This window comes from Cynocephalus volans, chromosome 16, assembly GCF_027409185.1.
Source record: "Cynocephalus volans isolate mCynVol1 chromosome 16, mCynVol1.pri, whole genome shotgun sequence".
Classification (NCBI taxonomy): Eukaryota; Metazoa; Chordata; class Mammalia; order Dermoptera; family Cynocephalidae; genus Cynocephalus; species Cynocephalus volans.
Genome location: NC_084475.1, coordinates 238,546 through 257,166, shown reverse-complemented (window position 1 = coordinate 257,166; position 18,621 = coordinate 238,546). Strand labels below are relative to the sequence as shown.

The 18,621-nt window shown below is 45.9% G+C and overlaps 2 non-coding genes across 2 annotated transcripts; one reads left to right on the top strand and one right to left on the bottom strand.

The window, feature by feature from the left end:
* Positions 1 to 11,559: 11,559 nt before the first annotated feature.
* On the bottom strand, positions 11,560 to 11,661 carry LOC134365303 (U6 spliceosomal RNA). The gene has a single exon (XR_010022008.1). It is a non-coding gene; the product is annotated as a U6 spliceosomal RNA (small nuclear RNA).
* A 3,276-nt stretch (positions 11,662 to 14,937) lies between these two features.
* Positions 14,938 to 15,128, top strand: LOC134365362 (U2 spliceosomal RNA). Its single transcript, XR_010022063.1, has one exon. It is a non-coding gene; the product is annotated as a U2 spliceosomal RNA (small nuclear RNA).
* The last annotated feature ends 3,493 nt before the right edge of the window (positions 15,129 to 18,621 follow it).

Sequence of the window (18,621 nt, the reverse complement as noted above, 5' to 3'; positions counted from 1 at the left end):
CTCTTTGGGGAAGATTTGAGATGATTCTGGATGTCAGCTGTAGACACTAGCCACAGCTTAAACACTTGCCGGCAGAGGCTCTGATATACTCATTTCTACCACCCTGATCATCAGAGCTGCATTCACTCTGAGAACCTTTGATGGAAACCTAAAACATCCCTCTCAGAAACTATACCAAAGAGCAATTTATCTGTCTCACTTTGGGCTTTGAAGACCTGCGAAGAAGTCTCACTGTTCTGAGCAGCTGTAGTTCCCTACCTTCAGTTCCACAGCATCTGGGCCTTCTTCAGGAGAGACAATCTCTGAGCTGTACAACAGATGTTTAATGTTTTCTTAAAATTATGCCTGAGGGATTGCAAGGAGAATAAAGTTGAATAGTCTAATGTTCCTGCCCTCAAAGAGCCAACGTACAAAGGGAGACAGGACACCAAAGCCTAAAAACCTGAATAGCAATGCAGAAATGAGAGACCAGGTGCTCCCCTGTGTTGCTATGACAGCAGCATGTTCTGTGCCAGACCTCAAGCAAGTTATGTAACCTTTAAGCCTCAGTTTTCCCAACTGCTAATTGGAGATGATAATAAGGCAAGCTCTTCTAGGGTAATTTAGGGAGTCCATGAGCCAAGGCACTGTAAGCACATAACATAGTATCTTAGATGTGATAAATAGTCATATAAATGTTAGCTATTGTTAATACCAAGAAATGTCACAAAGTTGTGCCTGTTTTCGAGCCAGACCACACAGATATGAAGTGGTACAAAAGTTGAGAAGAGGTGACTTCATTGTGGGTCTGGGAAGGCTTTGAGGGGATACTTGGTAGGGTCTGGCCAGAGGAATGGGGGGAGGGGGGTTATAAAAGTATGGGGGACGTGGAGTTAGTAAAAGACCAGAGTCTCCAGAGAGCCCACCATTAGCCTTTTTGCTTAAAGATGCAAAAGGGTAAATAATTAAAAATAAGAGCCAACTAGAAAGCAGGCTGGGGACATATTTCAGAGGACTTAGAGAAATTGGGCATATAAGGGGAACATGAAAGATTTATGAATATTTTAGTCCAGGAAGGATGTTTCTCTTTTAGGAAAACAAATTATAGACACAAAGAGTGGCTGCTTTTGATTGTTGACACAATGTCCCTAGATCACCACAGTGTGGTAAGGGTGTAGTGCCTGCCTGAGGAGACAGCCTGTTTTCTCGTTGACCCCCAGGGCAAGGACATGTACCTGATCCTGGAGAACGACACGCTCAGCCTGGTGGACCCCATGGACCGCTCAGTGCTGCACTCCCAGCCCATCGTGAGCATCCGCGTGTGGGGTGTGGGCCGCGACAATGGCCGGTGAGTTCCTGTGTCGCCGTACCAGGTGCCTCCATTTGCACTTATCAACAAAGCGTGGCCTCAGAACACTTCACTGAACATAAAACTTGACCATAGACTCTGTTAAGAAATGTAAAAACCTAAAGTGCTCCTCTGCCTGCCTGCCTTGTACGCTCTCCGCGCTGCTTCCCTTCCTGGTTTCTATACCTCAAACTTTTGTCAACTCTGGATCCCGCCTTTGAGTTCTGCATAGTTCTGCTCCTCGGGCACCTAAGTTCCCAAGTCACTCAGGCAGTCTGAACCCCTTCTGTTCTCTTCTCTGCAGTCATTTCCCTTGTACTTGTTATTTTCTTCATCCAGAGCTTGCCTGAAGGGAGACTTTGTACAGCCTTTAATCACAAACCTAAGATCATTAAATCATGATTATTAGGAATTTCTGGGGCTTGGGATTGGCTAAACTTTTAAATACTTGAATGGTCTGATCATTTCAAAATTCCATTTAATGTATATTTTTCTGAAATTCTGCTGAAAATTTGTTATTCATGAGAAATCCTTCTTTCTTGGATGTGTTGTGAATTCTCTGTTCTCCAGGATGACTGAAAACAGCTCTGATTATCAAGCACATATTCTAGCGAATAAAGCAGCAATTATCATTGACATCATACTTGGAGGCCATTGTTAAGTAACTGGGCTACATTAAATGCAGTTAACTCTTAAATTATAGTCAGTCTTTGGCAAGTCCCAAGGTACTGGAGGATCTTCTAGCTATAGGACAATTAGCATTGCAAAAGCAGGTGAAAATACCAGATGGCAGAGTTGGCTCTCCTGGGCTTGCAGTTACATTCCTGAGCATCCTGGTTTTTTATTGGGTTGTGTGGTCCTCTCTAGTGGGGAGTCTATCTTGGCTTGTCACAGCCTTTGTCTGCCAAGGCTGGACATTAGCACTTTTGATTCAGTTCCAAGTCCCAAACCAGAAAGGAATGATTGTGGCTAAGTATCCATCAGTCAAAGAGCAAACATTTATGCTGAAACACGACGTGAGAAATGATCTGCGGAAGAGGGCGCTCAAGTGTCCTCGGACTGATTGGATAAACCTTTCTGGGAGTATAGTTGCATCTTGGAGCTTTTGTAACAGAGTAATGAGTGTTTGTGGGGAGTGAGTGGATAGATTATGCATACACACCTGTCATTCACTTGATTGGCAAAGCTGTAACACTTGATATGCTGACATGAATTGATTAATTTTACAAGAAAATATCTGATGATGTTTGGTCATCATTTCTACCTAGAAACATTTAGCCTAGGTGGAAGGCCCTGGGTGTAAAACATTTGATCCTTTTCTGGTCCTGTCCTCCAAGTTTGTTTTTAAGGCAGAAGCCAAGGTGTAGATCATTACCTATATAAGCATACTTCAAAAAGTTCATGGACCCCGCATTAGCCAGCCGTCAAAAAAAAAAAAAAAAAAAAAAAAAAACTTCATGGGAGGATTTGTATTATCTTTCAATTCTATTTTTTTGAAGTACCCTCATACATGTGCAACTAGATAGGGTTGTGTTTTCTTAAGGTTATGTTGTTAGTGGATTTCCTTGATGAAGTTTTCAGCTCACCCCAACTTTTTAAAGTGAGGCCAAACACTACATGTCCAGGGGTGGGGAAAATCATTCAAACTCCAGTTGACAAAAATAACTCAAGCTCTCAGAGCCTCAGTTTCTCTCACCTGTGAAATGGGGATCATCATAAGAACTGAAACGTGTTTATGGGTATGCGTGTATATGGTAATCAGCACAGTGACGGTAACATGGCAAATGCTTAATGAATGTCAGCTCTTCAGTTTTTAAAGCAATATATGCTAGCAGATGCAGCTGATTACATGGCTTCTTTTCAAAGACAGTGAGTGTGGGGGTGAGTCAGACCTCAGGGTGGTTTCAAGGACAATTTATCATGTGATATAGAGGATGAAAAGCTGTTCTGGACACTAATGAGTTCAGTTGTCCTGCAAAGCAGGAAGAGCCCTTCACCCCCCAATGATGTCAGTATAAATTAGGTTACATTGCCTTGGTTATGCTTTTGAACTGTGGAGCCAATTACTCGTGTTTTTAAATCATTCTTAATGTTAGCAGATAAGTGTAATTTAGAAATACAGTATTCAGTACGGTATTCAGGGTTCCATATACGTTGTTAGGACCTCAACAAGATCATGATTGTGGGGTCCTTGGGCTGGATTGCTTTTGGAAGCAGTAAATTAAAAAGTGTGTTTGCCACCGAAACGTTATATTTCTGTTAGTCCCTTGAGTTTTTATTCCCTACAAGAAGGGGCCTTAGTATTCCTGCCTTTTTTTACTTTCCTTTGCTTTTGAGTCTCTTTTTTTAAAACAGCAATTTACAAGAGCAAATTCAATTTGTAATGCTGTAAAGAAAAGGGGTTTTCATGTTGCATGAATAAAACATAATAGTGTTTCATTTTGCTTGCGAAAACGAGCCCATTTCACATTCTCTTTTGTAACTTTCCTTGCTGAGAAAATGGGATCTCTTAGGGGATTTCTTGATGTGGTTAAAATGAATAAGAAACGCATGTAGTACACCAAATTTGAAGAGCACAGAATTTTTTTATAAATTCAGAGTGCTTCACTGAGCCATGTAATTTCAGAATTTATAAAAGTATTTTGGGTTTAGCATTTTCTTAAGGCTTTCAAGTGGTTTTGCTTTGAAGAAATTCCTTGCGAAGTTTACTTTGGGGGAGGAGGTGATTGGCTGTGACAACCCCCCACTGAGCCCCAAGGTTGAGCTGGAGAAACCTCTTATTATGAATGACAAGGAGTTGCAGTCACACAGATGTTGGTTTCCTGTGGGGTTTTGGATGCTACACAACTGGGTCAAATTCTGTCTTCTCCTTGAGATCCATGCCTGTCTTATTACAAAATTTCTCAGAGTCCATTTGCTTTATTGCCTGGCGAGGTGGGGGCTGCCCCCTCTTTCAGACACACTGTACTTTGGTTTCTTTCGATCACAGTGAGATCAGTGTCAGGTCTCCTAGAAATGGAGGCTGGTGAAAGGGGATCGTAAGCCTTGTCTTTCCGATCAGATGCAGCCCTGAGATGAACCTGGATTGGCCGTCTCTGCTCCCGCCTGCTGTGAAGAGGAGGGCATACTCAGTGTGTGATGGCTCTGGAGCTGGTGTTTTGCTCACGGTGACTGGGGTGGATGACTGGATGCCACCTCTTCTCTTGTTTAAGGGCCCACCAGGCTGCTATCTCAAGGGTAGATTGGGAGGGATATCACCACCCTGTTTCAGGGGCCTGTACTGACTTCCGTCCTCAGCATGCTTCTTACTCAGACTCTGGGAAGCAGCTTTCTCCTTATTCTTTTATAAAAGTATCAAAAGCAAGCAAAGATGATTTCTGAGCATAGGGGACTTTATCTAACAGGGACTCCCCTCTGCCCCTGTGGCAAATATGGGCACACCTTCTAGGAAGTTGCACTAAGATCCTTGTGTACATTGGCCAGCAAGCAATAGTCTGCTAATCCATCTGTTTCCCATGAGAAAGGAAAATGGGTAGACAGTATTGTCAGAGGGTTTCAGACCCCATAAATGGGATTTTCCCAGAGGCTTCTATGTCAATATACCGAGGAGGATTAATCAGGTAAGATGTTCATAGTCTCTCTTGAGGGGAAAAAGAAAAAGGTTCTAGGATTCTAGGATCACTTGGGAAACTGGGTTAAACAAAGTGCAACAGGCCCTTTACTCTGGGCCCTCTCAGAAGTTTTCCTATGCTAATATGAGACCCTCCAAAAAATTGTTTTCCAGACTTGATTGGAACCCTTTTCTTCATAGAAATGCAGCCATATGGACCACACTTTGGGAACGGCTGCCCCAGTTAGTAAATTAATTAAGTTAGTGGCAACTCTAAATTGCCGTTTTTGTTTATTAAGAAAAATTTGGATTACTTTTAATAAATAGTGTAAGTAGAGACACCATTGGACCTGCTCTTATGAAGATAAAATTCCTTCATAATTAATAGCAGCCATCAATAGCCAATATGTGCAAGTGCTTTTGAAAAAGTACTTGTCTTGTTTGGATTAAACGTGTACCCTGTGATATTGTTTATGCTTTATAGTTTGAATAGCAAAATTTCTCTTCCTAGAAGTTGTTTCATACATCTTTTTTCTGGTTTTGGTGAACAATTTTTAATAAAATCTTTCTGTGTCATAGATTGTTCGTGGTAGTCATTCAGTATTTTTAGTTTTGTTTTTGGCGGCTGGCCAGTTTGGGGATTGGAACTGTTGACCTTGGTGTTATCAACACCACAGTCTACCAACTGAGCTAACCAAGCTGGCCCTCTGTGTCACAGATTATTTATGAATTTCCAAATGAGGTTATCTTTGAATTGATTGCTTTAACTGGTTATGATCTCAGGAACGTTTATCTACAGGATATAGTTTGTCTCAATCATTCTGAATATTTTTTTCATATTCTCTTCTCCTAGGACATTCCCAACTGGTTTTATCCACCAAGACCCTAGTTCAGGTTTTTGTAAAAGACTTTTGCCACACATAACTCAAGTTCTTGTTTTACTGTCAGTATTGTTTTGCTGTTTTGTTTTGATTTCTTTTGAAAACACTGCTTAATTTGGGAGTGGGAGGGGCGGATCCTGAGTAACACTGGGGCTAATTATTTAGAATATGTAAAACTTTAACTCATAGGTTTTTTAATTTAAAAGGTGGTTTAGTAATCGACACCTTTCGGTCTCTTTTTATTGGAGATTAAGAAACTAAGGATAGGGCTGGCAGGTTCAGATCCCGTGCTGCCTAGCCACCAAAAAAAATAAAAAAGAAGAAGAAGAAGAAAGAAACTAAGGACAGAAGACTGACTGTGATTTGCATTAAAGGACCATCTGGTTTGTGGCAGAGCAAAGGACAGGCTCCAGATATTATTGCCCATCCAGAGCAGAAGCTGCTCTGTGAATTCTGAGGAAAGGTGATAGATGGTCTATATAACCTGGGGTCATCAGGAGTAGAGAGGCATGGATCTGATGTGTACTAAAGTATTGTGCCAGACAGCAGCAGGGAGACTGGACAAGTCTAAGGCATGGGCCCTGTCCTTAGAATCCGCTTCTTAATTGAGGAGATGAGACCACAGGAGTGAATTGAAAGCACAGGTTGACAAACTATGTTCCCAAGGCCTGTCTTTGTATGGCCCATGAGCTAAGAATGTTTTCTACATTTTTAAAGCATTGTTTAAAAAAAGAAAAAGAATGTAGGACCCAGACCTGGGGGACCCACTATGGCTCAGCTCTGTGCAGAAAGAGCATTAGAGTAATAATGCATTCAGGATGGAATTAGGCGATCTTTGTGGCTTCTGTGTATAGGAAGTCATTGTGGAAAGGATGAAGTTCTTTTCCATTCTCTCTTTCCCTTCCTAGCTGTGTCTTAGTTCTACCAGCAGTATTCAGGTTTACCTATAAGCATTACTCATCTCTGCTACTGTCCCTTAGAGCTAAACCTTTGTGAATTAAATAAGGTCCAGGCCAGGCTCCTGCTGCAAGTACTCTGAAGTCCGCCGGCTTAAATACTGGAGATCAGTTCTCAAGTAACAGTCTGCCATGAGCACTACCATCTGCAGGCAGTTCTGTGCCACTCAGGAGCTCAGGTGCCTTCCAGGTTGTTGCTGTGCTACCTCTCAAGTGTCATCCTGGTCTGACCAGGCCAAGTGACTTGTCTCCAAGCTAAAGATGACCTGGACCTTGCATTGCTCACTTCTGCTCACATTCTCTTCACCTCCCATTGACCACACTCAGCTGCAAGGGACTATGAGACATGTCTAGCCGGGCAGACAATTACCAAGTTCAAACTCAACCACCAAAGAAGTGGTGAAATAGCTAGCATTCTGCTGCAATCTGAAAACTAATGACCTCAACTTTCTCAACCCCATAACCAGTTGATGCCTGTGCCAGTTTTATCCAGTGGCTGTCTCTCAGCTCCAAACCCACCCTACTCTGCTCTGCTTTGTGATGATGCTGGCTGGGACTCTGCAAAACACGTTTTGGCTTCCTTAGTTTGCAGCCTGTTAGACTATGACAAGCATGTGCACTAGAAGGAGGCTGCAAGGTTGGAGGAGGAGGAAGGGACTTGCTCCTTTCTTTGCTTCTGTTTCTATGAGCAGCATCCTAAAATGCATCTTTATCCCAGTTGCATCAGTTCTTAATCCAGTCTGCAGTTTTTGCAACATTCACAGATGCAGAATCAGTTTCATGACACCCTTTCTTCAGAGACACTGCCACAACCAGCTGGCCTGCCCTCTTTAAAGGTCTGGTGGGTCCCTCCCTCAAGCTCAGAGACACCAGAGCAGCCAAGCAGCACCTTCTCCTCTGCCATCAGAGGTTTTGCTGCATGAGACTCCCCCTCCATGCTTCTAAGTTTTAATAATTCCAACTTCTTTCCTTTGTTTCCTCAACCCTACAATTCATAGTCCCCTCTTGGAATTGCTGACTCCAAGATAACATCTTCATGCTCCCTTTTGGCCTTTTTAGTTACTATTTACAATTCTTTACTTGATATTTTCTCTGTTCAGATAACTGGTGTGGTTTTATCTCCTGACTGGTCCCTCATTTGACCCTTAGGCTGCATGAGCACTGACTGAAGGTGGCAGACACTCGCACAGCGCAGAGGGCATGTCTGCCAGAGGGACGGCAGTGGGGACAGCTTTTCTGAGCAGGTGTGGCTGTTCTTTCTGTTCAGCTACACTGCACTGCAGGTGACAGCAGCACGTGTGCCAGGGAGACTTCCTGTCTGAATAGGTAGAAATTGTCAGAGGTAAAGGCCATTTCTGTTTTAGATGATGGAGATTTAGAAATAATAGGCCTCTTGGTTTTTGAGGTAATCTGAAAGTTATCTCTCGTTTTGCTTGGCTGTTGTTTCTTTTCCTAGGCATAATTTTGTGGGATCTTCATATGGAAGACAGAGGGTTTCCTAATGCCATCTAGTAAATGACCCTCTGAGTCAGACAGTAATGAAAGATTGATGGAATTCCAAGATCGGCTGATGAAAGTTTAATCTAGGGTATGTGCTATTTGCCTCAGGGAGAAAAGTCTTCAGGGAGAGAGCAGTAATTCTCTCCCTACACTACAGTATTATCTTGACCTCTAGAGTTAATTTCTTTTTAATACAGCCCCTGATAAGCAGAGGCATCAGGATTTACTTGACTCTTGTGCTGACTTACACTGTGGTTATATTTTATCTCTCCAAAAGTGGCTTCTTGTCTTCTGTTAATCATGCTGGGATGCTTGCTAGACTTTCAGCGGAGAATAACCTTTAAGGAAAGACATTGTAAGTGATCGTCCAAGGAAAGTTTCCCTCAGAGGAATGTGTGAGGGCATTTTCAGACAGATCATTCATGGTGGTGCTGTCCCTGCTGGTGAATAGATGAGGACAGCAGTTTCTTCTGAGAAATGCACCATCCATTTTGGTTCTGTGCATAGTCCAGCATCTCTCATAAGCATGTTTCTGTATCAGCCAGCAACATGTGGGCTGTATTGGTACATTTTTGTGTTGCTGTAACAGAATACCTGAAACTGAGTAATTTATAAAGAAAGGGGGTTTATTTGGCTCACGATTCTGGGGCAGCTGCATCTGGTGCGGGCCTCAGGCTGCTTCTACTCATGGTGGAAAGCAGCAGGCAGCTGGCAGGTGCAAGATCACATGGTGAGAGGAAGCAAGAGAGAGAGACAGAGAGGGGAAGGAGAGGAGGTGCCAGGGTCCTTTAAACAACCAGCTCTCGTGGGAACTAATAGGGCAAGAACTCACTCACTACCCCTGCCTCCCCAGAGTATTAATCTATTCGTGAGGGATCCATTCCCTATGACCCAAACAGCTCCCAACACTGACACATTGGGGATCAGATTTCGACATGAGCTTTGAATGGACAACACACCCAAATTCTTTTTCTTTTCTTTTTTTTTTTTTTTTTTGTGTGTGTGTGACCGGTAAGGGGATCGGAACCCTTGGCTTGGTGTTGCCAGCACTGCACTCAGCCAGTGAGCGCACCGGCCATCCCTATGTAGGATCCGAACCTGCGGCCTTGGCACTCCCAGCACCGCACTCTCCCGAGTGAGCCACGGGGTCGGCCCAACACACCCAAATTCTGTCAGGGGGCTTGAGGCTGTTGTGTCGGGGGAGCAGAAAATTCTGATGATGATCCCTGAGCGTCTTCCACCTTGCACTTGCCTTGGGCCCCAAGCCAGATGAAGAATGGGCCTCTGTAGATGCAACTGGAGGAAGATCAGTCATGCTTGGGTGCAGTGATTCTCTGTGTCAGTCCTCAAAGTACCATGATCTTCTTGGAGTAACAAGAGCATTCCAAGAAAAAAAAGAAGAGTAGTTTTGGTGGAGAAATGGCCTAACAATGCATGTAAACATAGATGAGTGTCTTTGAGAGCAGAAAAAGCTCTAACTATTATAACCCATAACCTCCCTTGGTTAGTGGCATGTTGCAGATGCTTGAGAAGCAATTAGGTGCTAAACGCCTCACATTATTGCAAATGAATGTGCAGTCACTGCTTTTCATCCATGAGTGGTTGCCTCGAACCTTTTTACTCAAATGTAACTAACCATCCTTTGCCTTCCCAGTGAATCCAGTGACTAAGAACATAATGTGGTACAGTTGCGACAGCTGGAGGATTTAAACACCAAATCAGACTTTGGGCCAAATAAAAATAAGTGAGCCAAAGAGTTCACTGAACTGGGAAAGGGTAAACCTCTCTAAACCCAGGGAGCATCATTTAGACTATAAATACAGGACCACAGAGTGGGTGACAGGCTCTAGCACCATTGATGTGTCTAGAGAAGAAGAGGGGCTATAAAACTCAAAGAATGTTTTCATTCAGTTAGATATTTTATGCCAGGAACATGCCAAAGAGGAGGAAATGTTTGAAAGTGCTGGGATAGAGTAGGGTGAGGAAGGGATGCAATTACAGTCTAGGAGAGACCCGGGCAGGGGATGAGGACGGGGTTTGCTGAAGTGCAAACAGAGGGCCGAGCCCGTGGCGCGCTTGGTAGAGTGCTGCGCTGGCAGCGCGGCGACGCTCCCGCCGCGGGTTCGGATCCTATATAGGACTGACTGGTGCACTCACTGGCTGAGTGCCGGTCACGAAAAAACGACAAAAAAAAAAAAAAAAAAAAAAAAAGAAGCAAACAGACTGCTGAGGTAAGGGGGAGGGGGAGTGGCCGTGAGTAGAAAGCCAACCAGGCCGTGGCTGCCTTTCTCTGCGGGCTTCTGTACACCTAGTCACCACCGTGTCTTGCCGAGCCTGCCTCTCTGGAAAAGAGGCTCCAGCTGCGTTTTTAAGGGCTCATTTTTCTCTGCAAAGAGCACCCTGGCCCGTAAGGGAGCCACCTTCAGGCAGGGCTCATGAGCCTCATACCCTTTACCCTGAGCTGCCCAGCCCAGGATGTGGCAAGTCCTGATGGGGAGTCACTTTATTACAGGAAAATTGTTCATGACACTTGGCTCCCACCTCTCTGATCTCTAACTCCTTTCTTGCTACCCCCTAAAGGAGAGCCCCTGAGGGTAAATTTGTTGGAAACAAAGCCAGAAAAGGTTTAATCTCAGTCTTCAATTCAGTAGAACCCAGTGTTTCTAGGTGGTACTGAAACCAGGTCTGTCCCAGCAGGGAAACTAAACAGGGCACGGTGGCCTGAGGGATCAGTGAGCAGGAATTTTACATACAGCACTGATCGAGGCACCAGTGTCTTTTTAAAGGAGAGTTAACCCTTCTTTGATCACCCGATCTGTGAAACAGATATTTAGTTCAGATCTAAGTGTCTAATCCCCCTGGCCCCGGCCCCTTGGCAGCTCTCCCACCCTGTCTGCCTTTGTACATAACTGGAATGCGGATCAGGATAAGGATAAGAGGGCACAAGTCATTCCTAAGTCTATAAGCAACTGTCTGATTTCCAAAGAACTCAGGTGCCTTCTGAAAGAAGCTTCTTTCCTAACCGCATACCATGAGGTCATAAATGGTGGGTATGGCCTGAACTTGGCTAACCTAAGGCTAGGCCACATTTACTCTCAGTTTAGTAACAGCTGCCTGCTGGGGATGCCAAAACAAATCTGTTAAACTCAATATGGTCAAAACTGAGATTGTTATCTTTAAACATCCACACTCCTGACCTCATTTTCAAAGCTACTTATTTTCCTGTGTTCTACTTTCGTACATTCATTCACTCATTTATGCCTGTGTGCATGCATTAATGCACTTTTTTTATTTTAACGCTTCATGAATTTGCAAATCATCTTTGTGCAGGGGCCATGCTAATCTATGTATTGTTCCAGTTTTAGTATACGTGCTGCCAAAATCCACTCATTTATGCCTGTGTGCGTGCATTCATTCACTCATTTATGCCTGTGTGCATGCATTCATTCACTCATTTATGCATGTGTGCATGCATTCTTCCATGCATTTATGCCTGTGTACATGCATTCATTCACTCAGCTCATGCTGAGCCCACTGTGGTTAATGGCTCTGCCATCTAGTCTGCTGCATGAGTCAACAGTGTGGAACCCCTCTTTGCTTACCTCCCTCCTGCTCATCTCCCCATATGCAGTGGGTGGTCAAGCCCTAAGGATTCTACCTCCTTAGCACTTAGGTCAAAGTGTAGTTTTCAGAAAGTTAAAAACAGACTCTCATATATGCAATGAGTAATAACCAAAGCTGTAAATTATTCAAATATCCATCAGCAGGTAAATAGAAACAAATTGTGGGATAGCCATATAGTGCATATCCACTCAGCAGAAAAAAGGAATCAGCTATTGGTATACACAACAACATGCTGAATCTCAAAATAATTGTGCTAATTGAAAGAAGCCAGACACTCCCCCCCACCAAAAAAAGTACATTCTGTATGATTACATTTATATGAAATTCTAGAAAATACCAGTTAAACTGTACTGTGGTAACAAAAAACAGATCAGTGGTTACCTGTGGAGGGACAGGAGGCAGGAATTATAAAGAGGCAAGAAGAATCTTTGGGAGTTATAAATATATTCACCATCTTGATTGCAGTGATAGTTTCACAGGTATATTCATATGTCAAAACTTAAAAAATTGTGCATTTTAAATATATGCAGTTTCTTTTATATGTCAATTATACCTCAATAAGGTTGTTTAAAATATAATTTAACAAATATGCCTGCTACATGCTGAGGATTTATTTAACTCATGAATGAGGCAAACAGCAGGATACCAAAGCCAGTTCAAAGGAAAATAGGAAAGGCTGAGAATCTTTCAACACTGATAACAAGCCACCAGGAAGTACTTGTGCTTTCAGGAATCACAAAGAACCTCAAGCAGATGAAATACGCGCGCGCGCACACACACACACACACACACACGCACGCACGCATGCACATCCCTACCTATGCACATCCTAGTAAAATGGTTGAAATCAAGGACACAAAGAGAATCCTTATAGCAGCCAGAGAGAAAGAGAAAATGCTAAAATAGATGACTAAGGTAGATACAAAACTGGTTAATGTTCTATTGCCAATGAAATATTACTCTGGGGTTGTCTTTTTTTTTTTTAAGCAGAAAATTGCGGAAGTTGCTTGCTTAATGTTCTACAAATAAACAGCTAACTTCACAGAATCTGAGCCCTAATCACTAGCAAAAAGTCAGACAAAGGTACATTTTCCGCTAGCTGGGCTGTTCAGTATGGTAGCCGTGAGTCACAGGTGGCCGTGAGCACTTGAAATGAATCTGAATTGAGATGTGCTGTAAAGTGTAAAATACATGCCAGAAGTCAAAGATACCATATACAAAAAGAATGTAAAATATCTCATTACAGTGTTTTACATTGATTACACGTTGAAACAGTAACATTTTAGACGTATTAGATTAAATAAAATATGATTAAAATTAATTTCACTTGCTTTTTTTCCCTGTTTTTAATGTAGCAACTAGAAAGTTTTATATGGCTTGCATTGTATTTCTGTTGGCCAGCACTGCTCTAGCAAATTAAATAATCCTTGGGAAAGCCTGTTAAATATTGTTCCACTATGACATTCAAAGACACACTGTCCTTTTGCTTTATGTCCAGGTGTTCCTTTTTCTCACTACTTCTTATCCCTGTTTCTTCACCCCCAACCCCTAACCTCCATCTGTCTCTCTGTGTCCTCAGCAACCTGCCACACTGCGACCCAGGTCATCTTTCTGACAGGGAGCAGCATGTTCCCTGCTGTTTACAGGAGGGAGCCACATCCCATGGTCTGACACGTCAGGCCTCACCCCTGCCTGCCCACCGTCCCTCCAGCGTGGCTGGGCCTAGTGCTCCTGCCTGGCTGCAGCAGCACTTCTGCCCTACGGTGCCTTTCTTGCCTCTCATTTTCTGAAGCCTCCTCCGTGAGGCCTTTATGTTTCCTCAGATTGAACCAGCCATTTCCTCCTCTGGTCACAGCAGTAGCCTATGGGAACTCATACCCCAGCACCGCAGAGGGAAGCTTTATTAACTTGCTGATTACATGTATGTCTCTACCCACACGAAAGGAAATTTTCCAAGAACCGTTATTAGATTTTTAAAAAATGATGTGTGAACCCCCGCTTTCTTTATAGTCATTTATTTTTGTGTCATTGGCTTTCAGACCTTTTCATCATAATGCATAAGAAATACAGTTTATGGAATGACCTAATATCCTCTCTCTCCCTCTCTCCTATACTCACTCACACAGAACTAACAAAAATTTTTCACATTACTTATCTTCTATGTACCCTGCCTTTAATTTTTTCTTTGCTACTCTATTCTATTTGTTTAACTTTTTAAATGCTGTTTCTGACCACTGATGGGTCACAGTTTGAATGACACTGATCTTGGTCAACTTTTCCAAAATGTTTTTGAGCTGACCCCTCTACCAGCTTCATACCTGGTGTTTAAAGAAAAAAAGATTCCACACTCAAATAATTTCAGGAAATACTGTATTCAATGTCCAGCTGAGAGAGAGCCATTCACGCGTCTTAGGGGTAGAAGGCTCTGAGATGTCCTCCATTAACACTTGGTGAGCATAAAACACATTATATGCTTCATACCGGTGAACCTCCAGAGGATCAGCATTTCTCAGATCTGCCAAGTTAGAAAACACTGAAGAGCACTGTTCCCTCCCCTAACTCAGCAGGGTAACCCCTCCTCCCCCTCGCCCCGCACCCCCACCGCCCGCTTTCTTCAGCAGAGGTCGGGCCACTCTGCGCCGACAGTCTCCCTCCCGGCCCGCAGCTCAGATCCCCTTCGCTCAGTCTTTAAGGCAGGTCGGTACAGACCAGGAGCCGGGCCCCGGCACCCAGCTTCCGCGGCAGCGCGTCAAGGCGGTCCTGAGGGTGGAGTCCGTGGCAGTGGCCACGCCTCCCAGAGGCAGAATGGGCGGGGCATGGAAATGAGAACGGGGCTTCAGCCGGGGAACCGCCGTAGGAGAAAGGGATGTAAAAGGTGTCTTTTCCAAGGCAGAGCATCAGATATGCGCGGAGGGGCGCAGCGTTTTGCACAGGCCTGTGAGAAAGCGAAGGAGGCAGACGGCGACGGTGTGGTTGGTCACCGTGAGCTAAAGATGGGTAAGGGAGAGGCGGCAGGTGGCGAGGGGCGGCGGGGCGGGCATCGCTTCTCGGCCTTTTGGCTAAGATCAAGTGTAGTATCTGTTCTTATCAGTTTAATATCTGATACGTCCTCTATCCGAGGACAATATATTAAATGGATTTTTGGAGCAGGGACGTGGAACGGGAGCTTGCTCCGTCCAGTCCACGCATCGGCCTGGTATTGCAGTGCCTCCAGGCGCGGTGCACCCCTCCGGGGACAAGAGCGTTGGTGACCCAAGATGAGAGATGGCGGGGACGGGTTGCGGAGTGTTGAAGGACTGATAGCTGCGGAGGCCTCCGCCCTGTTGCCCGCCCACCCGGCGAGCGGGGGCCAGGCCCGCGGCAGCGCGGGGACCAGGCCCGCGTGGCGCTGCCGCTTGGCGTGGTCGGCGCTTCGGCCCGCTCTTTGCGTGCGCCGGGAGAGGGAAGCTGCTGCCGAGGTCCCGCCCGGCGCTGCGCTCCCACCTAGGACCTGGGGCGGCGGTGGGGGGGGGGCTTCGACCTGCTGCCGTCGCCGTCGCCAGGCTCGACACGTCTCTCGTTCCCATCTTTTCTTTCATCAACTGGGGAGGTCCCGTCTGTCCTCTCTCTGCCTCTTCTCCACATGCTCTCTTCCTATTGCTGCGCACACCTGCCTATCCCTACTGCTCTCCTCGGGGGCTTGTCTGTGTCTCTTCTCTCCCACATCGCCTCAGCCTGTACTACCTGGGTGGCGGGAGCACGTGGACTTGCTGCTCTGTTGGGGAGCTCTGTTTCACCACAACGCTGGCCCTCCTCACAGTCTGGCTTTTGGTCCCACTGCTCCACGGTCACCGGTCCTTCAGGGCCATAGTACCTCCCATTTGTCACTCCCAGGGGCCCTTGTTCTCCATCATCTCCGAGCCGGGCCAGGCCTCGTTGGGTCCGGGGTCCAGAGGGGTGAGAGGGACCGTTCTGATGCGGTTCCACGGTCGGTTCGATTTCGGCCACGTCCAAGGCAGCTACGAGCAGGAGACGCCACGTGAGGATGCGGTGGGTGGCTCAGCTCCCACCGCCTCCCCGGTGTCACACGGGCATGCCGGGTGCTGTCTAGAGCCCGCGGGGAGCCAGACGTCGCCCAGGTCAGAGGAGCCTACAACTGGGGACCCCGAGAACCACGTCCTGCTGCCCCCTGAGGACTTCATTTGCTCCTCAGCAAGCCACACATCCGGCTTCTGGGCCTTGACATCCCTTTGTGCCGGCACCGGGGCAATTTTCCCCACTCGCACGTGAGTCGCAGGACCTCAGAGTTGTCCCTCTGTGTCCGAGTAGGAGGCCGTGGTTGGTGTGGGGCTCCCCTGAGATGGGACCCTCACTCCCCATGGGCTTCGGAGGCAGCCCCCTCTCCCCCCAATAACTCCGTGGGATCCAAAGGAGGCAGGAAGGGCAGCAGTGTCGTCAAGACCCCTCTTTCTTTCTTTTTCGAGGGGGGCGGAGCGCGCAGGAGTTCGGCTGTGTGTGTGTGTGTGTGTGTGTGTGTGTGTGTGTGTGTGTGTGTGCGTGTGCGTGTGCCTGTGCCTGTGTGTGCGTGTGCCTGTGTTTGTGTGTGTGCGCGCGTGCGTGGACGTGTGTGTGCGTGTATGTGCGCGTTTGCGTGTGCCTGTGTGTGCGCGCGTGGGGGCGTGCGTGTGCGCGCGTGTGCGAGCCGTGCGCCTGTGCGTGCGTTTGTGCGTGTGCGTCCGCGCGTGTTTGCGTGTGTGCCTGTGCGTGTGTGTGCGCGCGCGTGTGTGTTTGTGTCCGGGACAGGGCTCAACAGAACAGCCAGGTCAGACAAAGCGTGGCCTTTCTGCGTAATTGGGCAGCCGAAGGGGGAACGGAAGAGCACGGGAGATGCTCCTTGCTGACCCCAGAGACGAGATCACGTTCACCTGTGTGACCCCAGGACCTATCCAATGCCGGGTACTCAGTAGGCGCACGCAGAATCAGCTTAGTCCGCAATTTGAAAACAGCCAGCTAGAAGATAACAGGAGAAAAAATCTAAAGGACCTCGGGTTTAGCGATGACTTTCTACCTACGACACCAAAGGCACGATCCATGAAAGAAATTAGTGGTAATTTGGGCTTCAATAAAATCAGAAACTTCTGCTCTGCAAAAGCCACTGTCATGAGAATGGGAAGACGAGCCAGAGAGTAAAAGAAAATACACAGTGGGCCGGCTCTGTGGCTCACTCGGGAGAGTGCGGCGCTGGTAGCGCCAAGGCCTCGGGTTTGGATCCTACATAGGGATGGCCGGCGCGCTCACTGGCTGAGCATGGTGCTGAGAACACCAAGCCGAGGGTTGCGATCCCCTTACCAGTCAGAAAAAAAAAAAAAAAGAAAGTAAATACATACAAAAGGCATATATGATAAAGGACTGTCATCCAAAGTGTATAAAATATGAGCTTATGAAGTGTTACTGGTCGGGTGGCTTTTGGCCCCATAGAAGTCCCTCATCGTCTTTTTTATCACAGTGGATGCCAATTATCACAGGAAAGTAGTCATCTCCTGGTGATCCCTCATCTGTCTTATTTAAGTCCCCCCTTTTCCTTCTCCTGTAAGTGTGAGTCCTCTGCCATGTCTTCCATCCATTTGGTCCCTCTTCTCTATGTGTTTTCTTCATTTGCAAGGTTTGCCTCTCCATCCACCCCTGAAGACACTGCTCCTGTGGGTTCTTGGTCGGTGGCTGTTTCTTCTTCCCCTCCTTCATCCTGCAGGCCCCACAGGTAGGCAAGATTTCTTTCTGTCACTGTTGGTGCTTACAGACCATTCTCCCTCAATTTATCTTAAAACTTCTGTAGCTCTGCATCTTCTGACCACCGTCCTTACTGCGGTTCCTGAGAAAGACATCTGCTAACCCCACTCCAACTCATTCCTTAAAGACTTAGCTTCTCGCTTCTTGCTTTCTGGAACACTCCTCCAATGATTTTAATATATGTACGATGATCCTCCTTGGGACAGGGAGGGTCCACTCTCTGCTGGTGGTCACTAAGATGTAAACTTATGGAGGGGGAAATATCTTTTGTTTGATTGGGATCAGTAATTACCAAATTTTGACATTTCCACCAAAATCCCAATCATGTTTATCATAGATGGGAGCAATCAGGCATGGAGAAGAGGAGGGGCTGGTGGGGACAGAAGTCTTCCATACAAGGTACCTACTATGATTAGGTGGTTGTAATTCACTTAACGTGTATTAGGAGGCATCAGCCCAGGTAGATGGTTTAATGAGGAATGTTTTCTGGTGGATGTACATAAGGCACATACTCACATGTGAACAAGTAAACTCTGCCTGTCATTCTGCCTCCATGACTGGGACTTAAATCTACTTCCTCCATATATTCCTAAGACTCGCACTTGCCACACTTGCTGGACCCCTGCCATCCTGAAAATGGCAGCCAGATGAGGTCCTACCTCCAAAGTTCTTCACTGATGGGGAAGGAAAATTCATTTGTATGTGTCTACAGCAGTGCTTATCGACCTGGGCTGTATGTCAGAACCACCTGATGGCTCACTTACATCACACTGGTGTCTTGGCTGCAATATGCAGCAATTTAGTTAAAATCTTTGGGCCAGAATCAGAGGTAGATATACTCCAAAGCTCACCAGAAACACCCCTTTGAATATCCCATGAAGACCCTGGTCAATTTACTCTGAAGCAATGAATTTTCCATGATACTGAGTGTTAAAAGGCAGGCACTCATTAACCAGC